This window comes from Anser cygnoides, chromosome 20, assembly GCF_040182565.1.
Source record: "Anser cygnoides isolate HZ-2024a breed goose chromosome 20, Taihu_goose_T2T_genome, whole genome shotgun sequence".
NCBI lineage: Eukaryota > Metazoa > Chordata > Aves > Anseriformes > Anatidae > Anser > Anser cygnoides.
In genome coordinates this window covers 8,262,299-8,275,753 of record NC_089892.1, presented here as the reverse complement: position 1 = coordinate 8,275,753, position 13,455 = coordinate 8,262,299, and the positions used below count along the sequence as shown (strand labels likewise).

The 13,455-nt window shown below is 49.4% G+C and overlaps 1 long non-coding RNA gene across 2 annotated transcripts; it reads left to right on the top strand.

Annotated features, from left to right (window-relative positions):
• Positions 1-237: 237 nt before the first annotated feature.
• On the top strand, positions 238-3,798 carry LOC106037160 (uncharacterized). Of its 2 annotated transcripts, none has more exons than XR_001207838.3 (3): positions 238-495; positions 1,404-1,500; positions 1,910-3,798. It is a non-coding gene; the product is annotated as an uncharacterized lncRNA (long non-coding RNA). The 2 variants fall into 2 exon arrangements; XR_001207837.3 differs by lacking the exon at positions 238-495 and adding an exon at positions 524-1,302.
• Positions 3,799-13,455: the final 9,657 nt, after the last annotated feature.

The following is a 13,455-nucleotide window of genomic DNA, read 5'->3' as shown; positions in this document are numbered from 1 at the left end:
TCTAGCTTTCCATTTTATTTGTTTTCTTTGTGAACCCAAAGAAGAGTTACAGCAGGGATACAGCTTTCTTCACACCCTTTCTTACTTACTCTAGTAAGTCCACCAGGAAATGAAGAGCGGCATGCCCTGACCACACAAGCCCCTGCACACACAGCTGCAGCTTTTAATTTCAATGCGAGGGTAAATTGGCTTCATCTCATCATGGGAAGGCTCTTTTTAAGCCCAGAAACAGCTCTCCACACTTTTTCCCTCCTAGGGTGCACCCGGAGGAAAACAAGCAGTCATCTGTAATCACATGGCTAATGAGGGATATTGATTAATGAGGCAGAGGGAGGCAGGGCCAGGCACAGCCCGTACGGGGCAGGAAGGGGCTGAGCACAGCCCCTTAGGGGTGTTTGGTGAGGTGGGAGACTGCAAGGGGAGACAAGGGCATTCCAGGAGATGCTGCCAGCCCCTGTATTTGAGGAATCAAGCTGAGAAGGCAGTGAGAAGGAGGTGTGAACATTTTTCTGCTTGCCTGGGGAAGAGTTTGGAGATGGGAAGCTGGGCCAGTGCGGACAAAGGGATGTTTCTGCATTTACTGCCTCTCTCCCCCTGCGTGCTGCCTCCAGGCCACCCGAGCTGAACGCTCACAGCTTGCACTGAAGTGTTGGAGAACTGAAAGGGCCTGAGGCTGTGCTGGCTGGTCCCTGGCATCTTGCATTTCAAATGCCCTCAAAATGATGGATTTGATGCTTCCTCTTTTATTTATCACATTTAAAGCATTTTTGCCAGGGGGGGTAGCTCAAGAGAAGACACAGCTTATTTTCCTGAGGATCCCAGGGGCTGGGCTCTCTCACAGCTGCCTGCAAAGCAAAAGACAGGCGCCCACCAGCAGCCAGGCGTGCAGCAATCTGCCCTCCTGGGGGGCAGAGAGGGGCCAGGGGCAAGGCAGGGAGGAAAGGTCCACCTGGCTCAGGAGCAGGAGGCGGCAGCCAGCAGGGAGTCATTTGCGGAGCTTTCCTCCTGGCCGCTGGGCAGTGATTATCGATGCCACGCAGCTGTAAATGTTCTCTCGGCGGCCGGGACCTGGGAGCGGAGAGTGCGGCTCAGCTGAGTGTGTTATTGGATTAGCAGCTGATTAGAGCTGTTAAGAGTCCACTCTTGAATAATCAACATGGTGCTTTTTGGCTGCTGTGCGGCGGTGGGAGGGGGAAGGAGGCAGAACAGCTAGGCTGGCTGCTGTTGGTTTGTGGCTAAGCCCTGGGCATTGCTGTCAGCAAGCCCTGCTCAGCGGGCAGACATGGTGCCCACCTTCCCCAGGTCCAGGCTTTGAAAGCTCAGCACTGATGGGATGTGGGGTTGCAGGGGGACCCCTTCTTTCCCTGACATATATTTCAGGCCATAATGTTTCCTACCAGCAGGGTTAGGATCTGAAGCTTCTTATCCCTATGGGAAGACAACCGTGCAGCTTGATGGTGTGCTGATACTTGTGGTGGGCTCGATCCATCGTGAACCCGGGTAAGAATGTACTGCACTGTAGACTGCGTCTGTCTGCTTGTGGTGCTGGAGAAGGGAAGTCAAGTGGAGGAGGTCCAGGTCTCATAGGGAGATGGAGGAGCTGAGTCCCTCTACTGGGCTAACACAACGGGTGGAGGTGGTGTGGGCACCTTGGGGTCCCACAGCTTGCAAAAGGGGACTCCCTGGGCAGGGTGAAAAGGGCAGGGGCACTCTTCTGGTGAAGAGTTCTTCTAAGCGCCAGTGAGATCAAAGCTCCCTTAGCAGGGGCTTACAGTGTTGTGCTTTAGTGTATTCCTATAGAGACCAGGCAAGGCAGAGGCTGAAGGGTGAATCTGAGCTAGCAAGGCTAGGCTGGGAATGCTTTAAATGAAGAAGGCACAGCATTCTCTGTCCTTTGCTTCTCCTCCAGACTGACACCCAGCAGCATGTGGGTGAAGAACAGATAAAAAGCAGTGTGCCTCCTGGCCCTCCTCTTTCTCTTTCCCCTCATTATAAATTTTTAAGGTTGTTTTGGCCTGTTATTCAGCCACAACTTCGCCTGGAGAAGTTTCCTACAGCCACCTTGCGGCAGGAGCCGTCCTGCTCTCCTTTGATGTGTCGGTCTGCTCCCCGGAGCTGAGTCTTCCTGGTGCTCTCTGGTCTGGAGAGCTCAATTCACCACCAGCTTCACGCACCCTGCTTTTCCCCTCAGTCACAGTGCTCTTGTTCCCACTAAAATCAATGGCATGGCAACTGTGTGAGCGAGGGGAGAATTTGATATTACAAGGAATAACAAATCACAGGCATATCAAGTGTGCCCTGATATCCAAGGGCACTGAGCGGCAAGGACCAAGGAGATCCCTTGCTCGCTCTCTCTCCCTCTGCCTGTCTCTGAGGATCAGCATTCTCCTTCCAGAGACCTGTAGGGGTCACAGTTGGATTGTACAACAGGCTGTGAGCACGTCCTTGGGAAAGGAAACCATTTCTGCTGAAGTATCGACCAGAAAGCCAGCAGGAGGCCCAGTGCCCTCTGCCCACAGGCCACTGCCTCAAACCCCTATCAGAAGCGGGCTCCAACCCATCCTCTGCCTCTTTCTGCCACTAAGGCCCAGATGTCTCCCACGGGATGTATTTCTTAGCTTCAACATAGTGAAACCAAATGTGTTCCAGGCTGGAAAGAGCCACTCTCAAGTCCATGCACAGGAGGGTGTGAGGAACCAAGACTTTATTGGGACATTTCTATAATGGAGAGGGAAGAGGAGAGGTGATGCTTTAGATAACATGATTTATACCTGCACAGTGCTATCGAGGGAAGGGAGAGGGACCTAATTAGTAACTTGGAACCTAATTAAAGAGGCTCAAGTGGAGACTTCTGTCTGTGTCCAGGTTTCTTGTTCGTGTGAGTATTGGTGGACCATCAAGGTTGGTGCGAAGGGGCTTTGCTTCCCGTTTGTCTAACCTGATCTTACTTAAAACCAGGTAGTACAAACCTCAAAAATCAAAATCCAGGTGGTGAAATTTGAAGAACTTCAGGATATGGGCAGACGTCCACTGAAGTGAAATGGACGTGGCAGCTCTTGAAACCCTGACCTTGTTTCCTCTGGGATCATTGCTCGTCTCTGCAGTTCCCTCATGGGGCTGTGCACATCCATCTTAGCTTCCAGATTCAGAGCCTCCCGTAACAGAGAAGTCACGGGACATGTGCAAGACCAGGCAGCAGTGTGCTAGAGGTATGGCCTGTGCCTGGACAGACTCCTAATCCCCACGTGAAAGCAAGTGCCTCAGCAGGGTTTTTCTGCCATGATTGCACCAGTCTGGTCTTTCTTCCTTCCACTGGGTAGCAGAAAGTCTTCTTCAGGTGAGCCTGACCCAGTCTCCATCATAAGGAGCAGCCCAGAAACAGCATCACTTGTCTTCATTCTCCAAGGTCCTTGTGGACACACACCCACAAGAACTCTCCAGTCACTGTCAGAGATCCCTTCCCATGCCTGCACTGCACCACAAATTAGGAGCTGGCCATGACGCTCACAAGGATGGACCCGTTCCACTGTGCGATAATTAAATTGCCTGTAATTATGTTCTTGACAAGTGAAATACAGGCAGTAAATGATCCTAACATTCTTTGCTCCCTCCCTCTTCCCAAGACTCACCCAGCTGCCCCTCCCCTCTAAATGCTGAATTATTTTACAGTTGATAGTTCCTTAGATTTGCCGACCTTTAAAAGCTGAACACTACATGCCTGTTGAATTTTAATCAATTTATTTTTTTCAACTGGAAATGTCAGACTTCTGTACGGAATTACTTGGTGCCGGCTGATGTGACAAAGACTCAAAGTTCAGCATCTGAAGCCGCGGAGGAGCAGAGAGTTGCGTGCATTAGCACAGATAATTTGCAGGATGTGAAAATGAGAGCAGGAGTGAGGGAGCATATATTTTTCATTAGCTTTGGTTTAGAGGGTTCGGGGACCTGCATTTATTTCATCCAGTGAACTCTGGCCTCATTAAATCCAGACCGTGGCTGGTAATGACTGGAAGTAAGAAGCTGTGGAGGCCACTAAAGGGCAGAAGGCAAAGTGAGTTCTTTGCTGGAGCACGGAGAGAACCTCGGTGTATGCGGTGACAGGGGGGGAGCACCAACCTCTGCTGTGTCTGCTCCATGGTACCGAGCACAAGAAGGTGCCAGTTGCCCCAGCCATCCACCACCCTGCACTGGTGCAGTTCATTAAGGCACGTTATACCACCTGCTTCACGCTGCTCCAGAAGACCTGAAGAGCCCAGCAAAACTTCCACTTGCAGTGTAGCTTTCCCAGCCCAAGTGAGAGGTTGATTAAACTTCTCAGTAGCGTTGAGCTTGGCCGGCATTGCCCAGAAGGATTAAGCATTCCCCAACTGGAGCAAAGCCCATCCAGAAAGATGGGAAGAGGTTTACTTGCAAATACAGACCTGCAGACTGATTCCTCCTGGGCCGTGAGCACACACCCGTGAGGAACCCTGCTGTCCTTACAGGGATTTGCTGGCCTTCACTGTGACTTTGGCATTGTATTTGTGAGCAGTGGCTACAGCCAGGGCAATGCTGGGAGCTGCCCTGCCTCCTTTCTGAGCAGGAATTTCTCTGTGGTCAGTGGCTAGGTAGCTCCACGTTAGTCCTGTCCTGCATCACCTTCTTCCCTACTCTGAGTCGTTTGAAGCAAAGTTATCATCTTCTGTTTTTCTTGTATCAGCGGCCTCTGGTGTTTCCCTGTAGCGCTATAGTCTGTTCTAATCCTGGGCCGTGACAGCCTACAAACAAGTTTCTGTCCTATTAAAATTTAATTCCTTCTTTGGAATAGAGACTTCTCATCGCACAGAACCAGATGGATAAATGTTTGCTAAGGTGACAAGGATTGAGTATATTTAATCTTCTTCCTTCTCTTTAAAAAACTGTGCCCAGTGTCGCCTCTTGGCACAGGTACCTTAAAATCAATAATGAACCTTGCAAGTGGATCTGTGATAAAATATGGTCTATCCTTCTCCATTGAACTGTAATAAGCATCTTTTTCAAAACCGTGCATGCGCCTACATGCAGCAAGAATAATGTGGTGGCTGCGTAGGTTCAAGGAAAGTTCCAGTGCTTTGGTCTTCCTGGAGACTTAGTAAGTTGAGGTACACCTCAAATCCAAGTATTCTTCTAGGGTTACAGACTGTATTTAGTAAGAGATGTAACTTCTGGAAACTTGTCAATGGAAAGGGCAATGCTTTGTGTGTTCTGGTCCTACATCCTCTCTAAAGCTTTGCAGCTGTCCAAGGCCATGGTCAAGGATCCTTTGGTCTGAGACAACACCGCAGACCTTTTGTTATGCTCTCATTTCCCTGAAGTGGGTTCTAATTGGAAAATACTCAAGGATTGACATCAATTCTTTCTGGGGCAAATAAGCCAGGTTAGATGAGTTCCCAACTGGGAGAAGCCTAACGGGCAGGGAGATGCAAAACTGAGTCATGGTGCTGAGATGCATGGGGCTGCCACCAGGAGAGTACAGACTCCCTGATTTACACCAGCCTTGCTCTGAAGGAGGTTGAGGCAAAGGCTTGTATCTGTGTTTTCCATGTCTTAGGTGGCTGTGCTAATTACCATTATATTGGCTCATCTGAAGGAGCATGTTTCTTGGGCTCTTCAGCCATTGAAATTTTGAAATTTCATTTTTGCTCTGAGGAAGATGGAAAATTCCTTTGGAATTCTAAGTTTTGCAAGCAAGGGAATCATGGAATCATTCCTACTGTGTAGCTACTTTTTTTTTTTTTTTTTTTTTTAGTTTGCAGGTCCTTCTCCAACTCTCCCATTTGAGAAGTCCTTAGAGAAAACTGAGTGTATGGAAAGCAGCCCAGGCTTACTAACTCTTCATCAGTATTCCCTTTAAAGAAGGCAAATGTTATTATCCTCTTTGCCAAAAGGGAGTGTGAACACATCTGCTCCTCCACCCACCCTCTTGGCACCCCCTCCCAATGCAAACTCCCACAGCTCACCCTCTGTCACAGCTCGACAGCCCATTACAAATGGCAGTGTTTAAGCAAGGTCTTGCTCTTCGTTTATAGCCCTCTCAGTCACTCCGATGGGTTCCTTCCCTGGCCTTTTGCAGCTTCCGTTTGCTGCAGGTTAAGAAAATGTCAAGCTCATTTGGAAGTTCATTGCCCCTCCTCGCTTTGCTGCAGCCATTAGTGGTCCTCTCCTGGCTGCAGGAGGCTGACATTTACATCGCAGGCTAGGGTGGGAATAATTGCAGTTAAGTCGGACTTTGTTAATCACCAGTTATGTCCACCTTCAGAAATCAGCTCAGGTGGCCCGAGCTTATTTTCTTCATTTCCCCTCTCTCACACTCTCATCTCCCTGTCTATCCCTGCCTGATCCTCTGCCCTCCCACCCCATCTCCGCTTATTTATTGACTGTGGTGGTAAAGTGTCACCCAATTAAAGACAGAAAAGAAGAAGAAGAAGAAGAATTTTGGAGACAAGGTCGGATTTGTGTGAATTTACTTCTCTTTGTACATGATCATCCCTCCCAACTCTTCCCATCCCTCTTGAACCCACTGGGGAAGAAGCCAAAGGCAGAGCTAGCGATGAAGTGGGTTGGAGTATGCAATCAGTCCTGCTCGTGCTGGAGATCCTTGGGCACTCTGGTCTTCGGGGGTGAGGTAACTTCAGGAAAGAAAGCAGGTGCTGCCCGTTGCATTTTTTCTAGTCCAAACACAGCACTGAGCCAGAAAAGGGAGCTGGCATTTCCTGCTACTGGTGAGTCTCATGCACGCGGTGCTGTTTGACAAAGGGATGGATTAGGTGACCTCTGCAAGTCCTGTTCATCCCCAATTTTCTGTGATGCTGCAAGGGTGACATTTAAGGATGAGATCAAGTCTGGAAACAGTGGCTTCTGTGAGGCTCTGCTAATCACAAGCTTCATTCAGATTTGAAAATGAGTTTTGACCAGGGCTATTGATTTCCCTTCTTGCTTTGCTTTTTCGATGTGTATGCATATGTGTGTGTTTGCAATTTTAACCTGAAAGACTGGAAGGCACCACTCCCCCCCTCTTCCTGACTTCTGTGTACCCCCCCCTTTGAAGCCCCAGTAAGGGACTTCATTAAAAAAAAGCAGACTGCAGCAGTCAGGAAGTGAACGGGAGGAGAAGTAAGAAGAACTGATGAGGACAGCAAGTGTTTGAAAGCTGAAGAAGAAGGGGAGGAGCTGTGCCAGATGTTGCCAGCTGTTGCTCGGTGCGTGGGTGTCACACCAGCCCACCCCAACGAGAAGAACAAGCCCACAAATCAAGGCATTGTGCTATGGCCTTGCTGCTGTCCTTCCCTATTTTAGCTGACACCTCTCCCCAGCCCTCTTTTTGTCCTGCTCTCGTAGTCTTCGTTCAGCAACATCACTCCTGGGTGCTCTGCTCTGTGCTCTGGCCCTCACAGTGGTGTCTGATCGCTGTCAGCCAGCTGTTAACAAATGGGAAAGGGGAGTGGGGGAAACTGATCTTTATTCATATGACTGAAGTCCTCTAAACACATGAAATCAATCCAGCCTGTGTGTTTTGCGTATCTATATAAAAAAAAAATCTGCTCATTTCATAGTCTCCCTTTTCCCTTCTTAAAATTTGCTCGTTTTCCTGGAGTGACACTTTGCTCTGTCATCAGAAAGGGAGTGCTGACGTGTAATCCTCCTCCTCTATGTCACATTGCTCCCTGCGTACATTTGTCTTCTGCTGGCACCCAGAAGGTTTTCTCTGAGGTGTCAGGATTTTCTGAAGCTCCCCTAGGCAGAAGCAACTTGACCACAACTCAATGGGCAAATCATGCCAAAAATCACATCAGTCCCTTCCGTGCCTTCCTTTCCTTTCTCTCCTGTTTGAACAAAGAATATTAGTGATGGCGTAAAAAGGAATCATTTGTATAGCCAGAAATAAAAAGTCGGTTGTTCATCTAACCCTAGATCTACTCCTTATTTAAATTCATTATGCCATCTTTATTCCTCTGATCACCTACTATTTCTCCTCAGGACCTTCACCTTATTCTGTGTCTAACACTTATGCCTTTTGAGAGTGGACTAGTGAAATGCAACGTAGGAGACTGGTGTCTGGAGTACAGTCACTTCATTTTGTGCAGAAGATGATCTTTTCTCTTTTTATCTCTGCTGGTTCCTCCATGACCCCTCTGCCCCAATCTCTATTCCCACTCCTTCTCCCAAAAGTCAGGAGAAGAAAATGAAAGCTCCTCTGTCCCTGCAGCTAGAAAGGTGTGCCCCTCTGACCGCAAGCTCTCCTGCAACCTTTCCGCCGCATGTAAATTTTTATAGCATATCAATAAAAGGATCTTGAGGCCAAATGGAAATCGAGCAGCTGCCTGAACTGCTTCAGGGCAAGGAAACCAAAGAGTTTTATTATTATTATTATTATATTAAACGTTCATATGAATGACCCAATCAATTTCAAGCCTCTTTGTTCTGTAACCCTTCCCAGGAATCCTGGTGCTCCAGCCATGGGACCAGCAGCTCTGCCCTGGGTGCTGCAAGCACCTCTCCTCACCCTTGGGTCCCTCCTCTCCCCCTGGGGTTGTCATTTTGGGGGAAAGACCAGGGAAAGGAGCAAGTGGCTCACCAGAGGGCTTCTCTTCAGCCCACGCAAAGCAGACTGAGCCCATCTGAGTGCTGCTGTGTCTAATATTGGCTTTGCATAATGTGATTAATTGATGGCTTTTCAGAGTGTGTAACTAGTACTGGACTGGAGTTCGGTGCATTTCCATTTCGAAGACTCTAGCTGGAGACCCTCAGCTTCATTGTAGTGATCAATATTCTGACCAGAGCAAGGATGAGCCAGCTGCACACCTCTTGCAAAGCCACATGGGCCATGCCTCATCTTTATTCTCCTTCTCAGTTCCTTGACCGTTCACCCCTCCAGCAGCAATCAGCCTCTCTGGCCCTGTCATTATCCTTGCTGTAATGATGAAATAATAGCTTGCTGCTTCGAGCTTGCCATCAGGATTGTCCTGAGTGCAGATGGCCTGCGATGCCATCCAGGCAAGGGACCTTGCCAGGGGATGTATGTGCTGGCTGCAAGAGCATCCGCAGTTTCAGTGGTCCAGCTCAGAAGTCCTTCCTCAATGGTGTTTCTGCACAGACTTCGGGGGCAGAGCTGCAAGCAGGCTGGGCTTCGGATGCCATGTGTATCTGCAAGGGTGCAGACCCCTTCCTTCCCTCATTACCTCATTGTAAAACATCACCCTGAATGTGTTTAGTGAGTTCTTTTGATGGGGTGTTCGATTCTCGTAGGGAACCAGTCTCGTTTTGGTCTCAAGCATGGTCTCTTGCCCTAGGGAAAACTACTTTTCCTCTCTGTGTATCTCTTCACCTCTTTTATTATTATATTTTATTATTATTATTATATTTTTATTATTTTTTATTTTTATATTTTATTTTTATTTTTACATATTATATATATAATTTTATATTATTTTATTATTATTTTTGGCTGCCTTGACATCGCTGACTGCAAACTTCATAACACTAAGGTTACACAGCACTTGGCATGAAGAGACGCCATGGTCCTACCCGAGCAGTGTGAGTGCCTGGATGGAGGAGCCGGAGGAGCTGGAGGAGCCGGGTGTTGCAGAGCATCACACACTGCCCTCCGTGCTGAGTGAAGCCTTTCTGCAGAGTTCAGCATCTGGAGGGACTTCGTTTCCACCTGTTTCCAAGCTCCTAAGAGCCAGCATTCATTGCAAAATTCAGACCAACTTCCCTGCCCATCTGCCTCTTGTTTGTTTGTTATTTTAATCTTCCTCCCTGGTCTACAGTGTGAAGAGAAAGGGCTGATTGACAGCTTAACTGTTTCAAATCAATAGAAAGAGCACTCGGAGATTAAAGCAATTTAAACAAGGTGTTTATGTGGTTTGGAGCTAAAACTGCACTTGAAGGAAACAAGCAGAGGAGACGAAGGAAGTGGGTCAGCCAGGAGACACATGGACGCTGTCTGGGCAGAGGTAAGATTACAACAATAGGCTGGGATGGCTTTTTCATCAGCAAGAGATCGCTGCTTTCCATAAAGGAGGCCTAATCTCAAAATTGCTTTAGCCTCCGACTGATTGTTCCATCGATTTAAACACGCTGGCCCTGCCCCTCTTCCCACCCCACGCTCTCTAATCTCTGGTGCCTCTCTCTCTCACATTTTCCCTCATCCCCACTTGTTGAAATGGGGCTGTAGAGACAAACCCCCTCCCAGTGAACACCTAAAAGAGGTCCCCTGGCTACGTTTGGTTTGCTGGGCTGGAGAACAGAGGCGAAGCCCCAGCAGCACTGCGGCTGGAGCCTGGAGCTGATGAAGTACCTCAGGGGCAACTCTGAAGCGTTCACAAAGATCCCATTACATTTTTAATCAATGCAAAGGCCCTGTCCCCTTGCTAAATTACTTGATCTCCTCCCTTTCCCAGGCTTTTAGGCAATTGCTGTAGATGAGCACTACTTCATATCAAGGATAGCTGAGCCAGGGCTATTGATCAATCCAAACGTGCTGTTGGCATGGTTTAGAAGAGCTTTACTAACCTACCCCAGGGGCAGATCAGGTTTTTGAGTCAAATCAGGCGAGTTTCATGTTCTTTCTATTTTACATAGCCCTAATGAGGTGGTAATTCAACCCCTCCTTCCCTAGACGCCCACTGTACTATGGCAATAATTTGCCCTGGGACTTGCCAATTGTTCTCCAGTGACCGCAGAAGACATTGAGACAATTGTTTTATGCCAAGTGCTTGAGCTCTGGCCAGCTGAAGTTAGAGGGGGGGGCAGTGTGCCACCCAGGAGGGGGCAGCTCTCCCCGTGCCAGCTGAGCATCTGACCCCACTGGGAAGCAATCCTGAAGAAGAGGCACGGACAAACGGCACCAGAGGTGGAATCAGAGAGAGAGCAGGTGCATGGGGAAGCAGGTGCATGGGACTGGAAGATGTGGTTTGTCTGTTTCAATAATTACCACATTAAAATTTCCTATAAATATGCAGCGTAGGTCAACAAAGACCCCCGGCCTCCAGTCCAAACACGAAGGTTGTCAGCAGCTAAGGGATGTCCTTTAGGGGCCACCACAGAAGGTAAGGAGCCCTCAGACCATCTATCTGACAACCAGACCCTGCCATAGAGTCATTGCTGATTTCAGTCAGTCTCAGGGAGGCAATGTCAGGTCCCAGTTCTTCAGCAAGGAGCTGAGAGCAGAGTGGGTGGTAAATTACTGTTTACTCTCCATGTCACCAGAAACATGCAGCGGGATCCTGCCTCTCCGGCTTTACAAGAAGAGCATCAAGTGGAAACACCTGCTCCTTTGGTGGGGGAACCGAGTGTGTTTCGAAGGCCATCCGCAGCGTCGATGTACCCTGTTTCTAAGTGTTTATTATTTTCTTGGTGATAAGTGTCCAGCTGACATAGTAATTCACGTGGTGCCTCAAGAGCTGTCACAGCTCCGTGCAATTAGAGTGTGCTGCACAAAGGCACGCTCCATCTTCCTCGGCGACGTGGTGCTTGCAGGGATGCTGAGTGCCGCTGGGTTCATCAGCTTAATGTCAAGCCTTTCAGCTCTCCTGCCTGGTGCACTGGGAGCTGCTCACCCCAGCCCACAGCTGGTACCGCTCCTGGGCTCCCCAGGGAGCAGGTGTGGGGCCGTGTAGCTCAGATCCCAGGTCACTGGACGTGGGTGCAAGAATTCAGGTTTGTCCTGCCACAGAGAGATCAGCTTTACTCTTTTGTGAGTCCAGCTGCTGATCTCCACGACAGGGATCATCATAATTACTTGCCTTAGCATTGTTTGTATTTTTTTTTTTTAATGAAACTCCTGCCTGGTGTTTGACCCATATCTTTGGAAATGGACAGCTTGCTCTGGGGAAGGCCTGGTGGCCTGTGTGTGGAGGGGCAGGGCTTTGGGTGATGGTTAATTATAAGGAGCTTTGTTTAACAGCGAGGCTAGAGACCTGAGTGAGGTGTCGGCTGCCACGCAGAGCCCAGAGAAACCCAGGCGCTGACAGGGATTCACGAGTTGTGAACAGCCTTAGCACGGCCTGTCTCCGGTGGATGGTGCCCAGCTGAAGCTGTGCCAGCTGGGGCTGGGCTCCTGCCATCAGGTCCTGTCCTGCAGCCCCTGCGAGCTGCACGGATGGGGTTCGGCTGGGGGCCCCGGGGTGCACACGTACGGCTCATGGGATCAGCCTGACAAGGGGACTGTGACTGCAGATCTGCTCATCCGCAGTGGCAGGCACGGAGAGCTGGGAGGAAGTGCTATCCAAATCCACCTAGGAGAGCACGAGATACGCTCCAGAAAAGCTGGCTTTGACCCGACACCTTGCTTTTCATTTCCTGGCAGGTGTCAGCCAGTGCTGCTCAGGGGAGCTTTGCAGGGAGGCAGTGAACATTTGGGATTTATTCGGTATCAGGAAAAGCTTCTGCACAACCACCAGCCTCCCGTGGGCTACTCTCTCTGCAACGGGCTGGGAAGCTTGCTGGAAACGGGGTGAGAAAATCGTGAGATTTGAGGCTTTCATTCCTCCCCTCTCCTCTGTGCATGCTGGGTCCGTGCCATCCCTCCCTGCCCACCCCGGAGCTGGTGCGCATGCATCACCTGCCAGCTGACAGACTCAGCAGTGACAGATTATCTAAGCTGGAGGAAGGCCATTTGGACCCCGGGAAACTGGTGAGGCTTGCAGAAGAGTGCAACGGCCGGCAGCAGGAGAGCGGAGCGGAGAGCTGAGCTTTCCTCTTGTGGCCCGAGAGGAGCCAGAAGCAGGAAGGGGCTCTGTTACTCCAGGTCCTCAGCTGGCTCCTCCTGCCACTCTTTTGGGCAGCTCGTAGGCTAAACTCTCACCTAAGCCCAGAAAATGCTCTCCAGCAAATGTCCAATCCCAAGCATCCACCTGTGTGCATGAGCAGTGGGGTGGCACTGCAAGTTGTCAGCCCTGCAGGGGAGGAAAAAACAGCGCTCCATTGCAGTACCGTGAGCCCCTTTCCCCACATCCAGCATGCCAAAAGGTTGTCGTGTGGAGAAGGGGAAGCTGTAGGGAGATGCAAGTTGGATGTGATGTGACCAAGATCCATGAGAGCAGAGCAAGGTCAGCTGTCACCTCCTCGTGCAGTATCAGCGGGTGCGTTTGCATTGCCAGCCAATGCTCGGTGCCAGTCTGCACCAGCTGAGCACTCGAGCCATGAGTTTTGTGTGCTGGTGGCATACAAAATGCTCCGCGTTTCACTGTCTTTAGCTTGTAGAAAGAAAAAGGATTGTACTGGAGCTATAGGAAGGATGTCTTAATCAAACATGCTGGATAAATACTGTGCCTTATTTATTAGGCTTTAATTCTCCACCAAATTAGAACCTGACTAAAACACGAATCTATTCTGCAGTTCTTCACATCACACAGAAAACAATGCCAATTTAAATCCCCATTAATTCAATTTTTGAAGGTAAAGGCAAGTGGAAAAGGCACTGAGTTTCCCCAT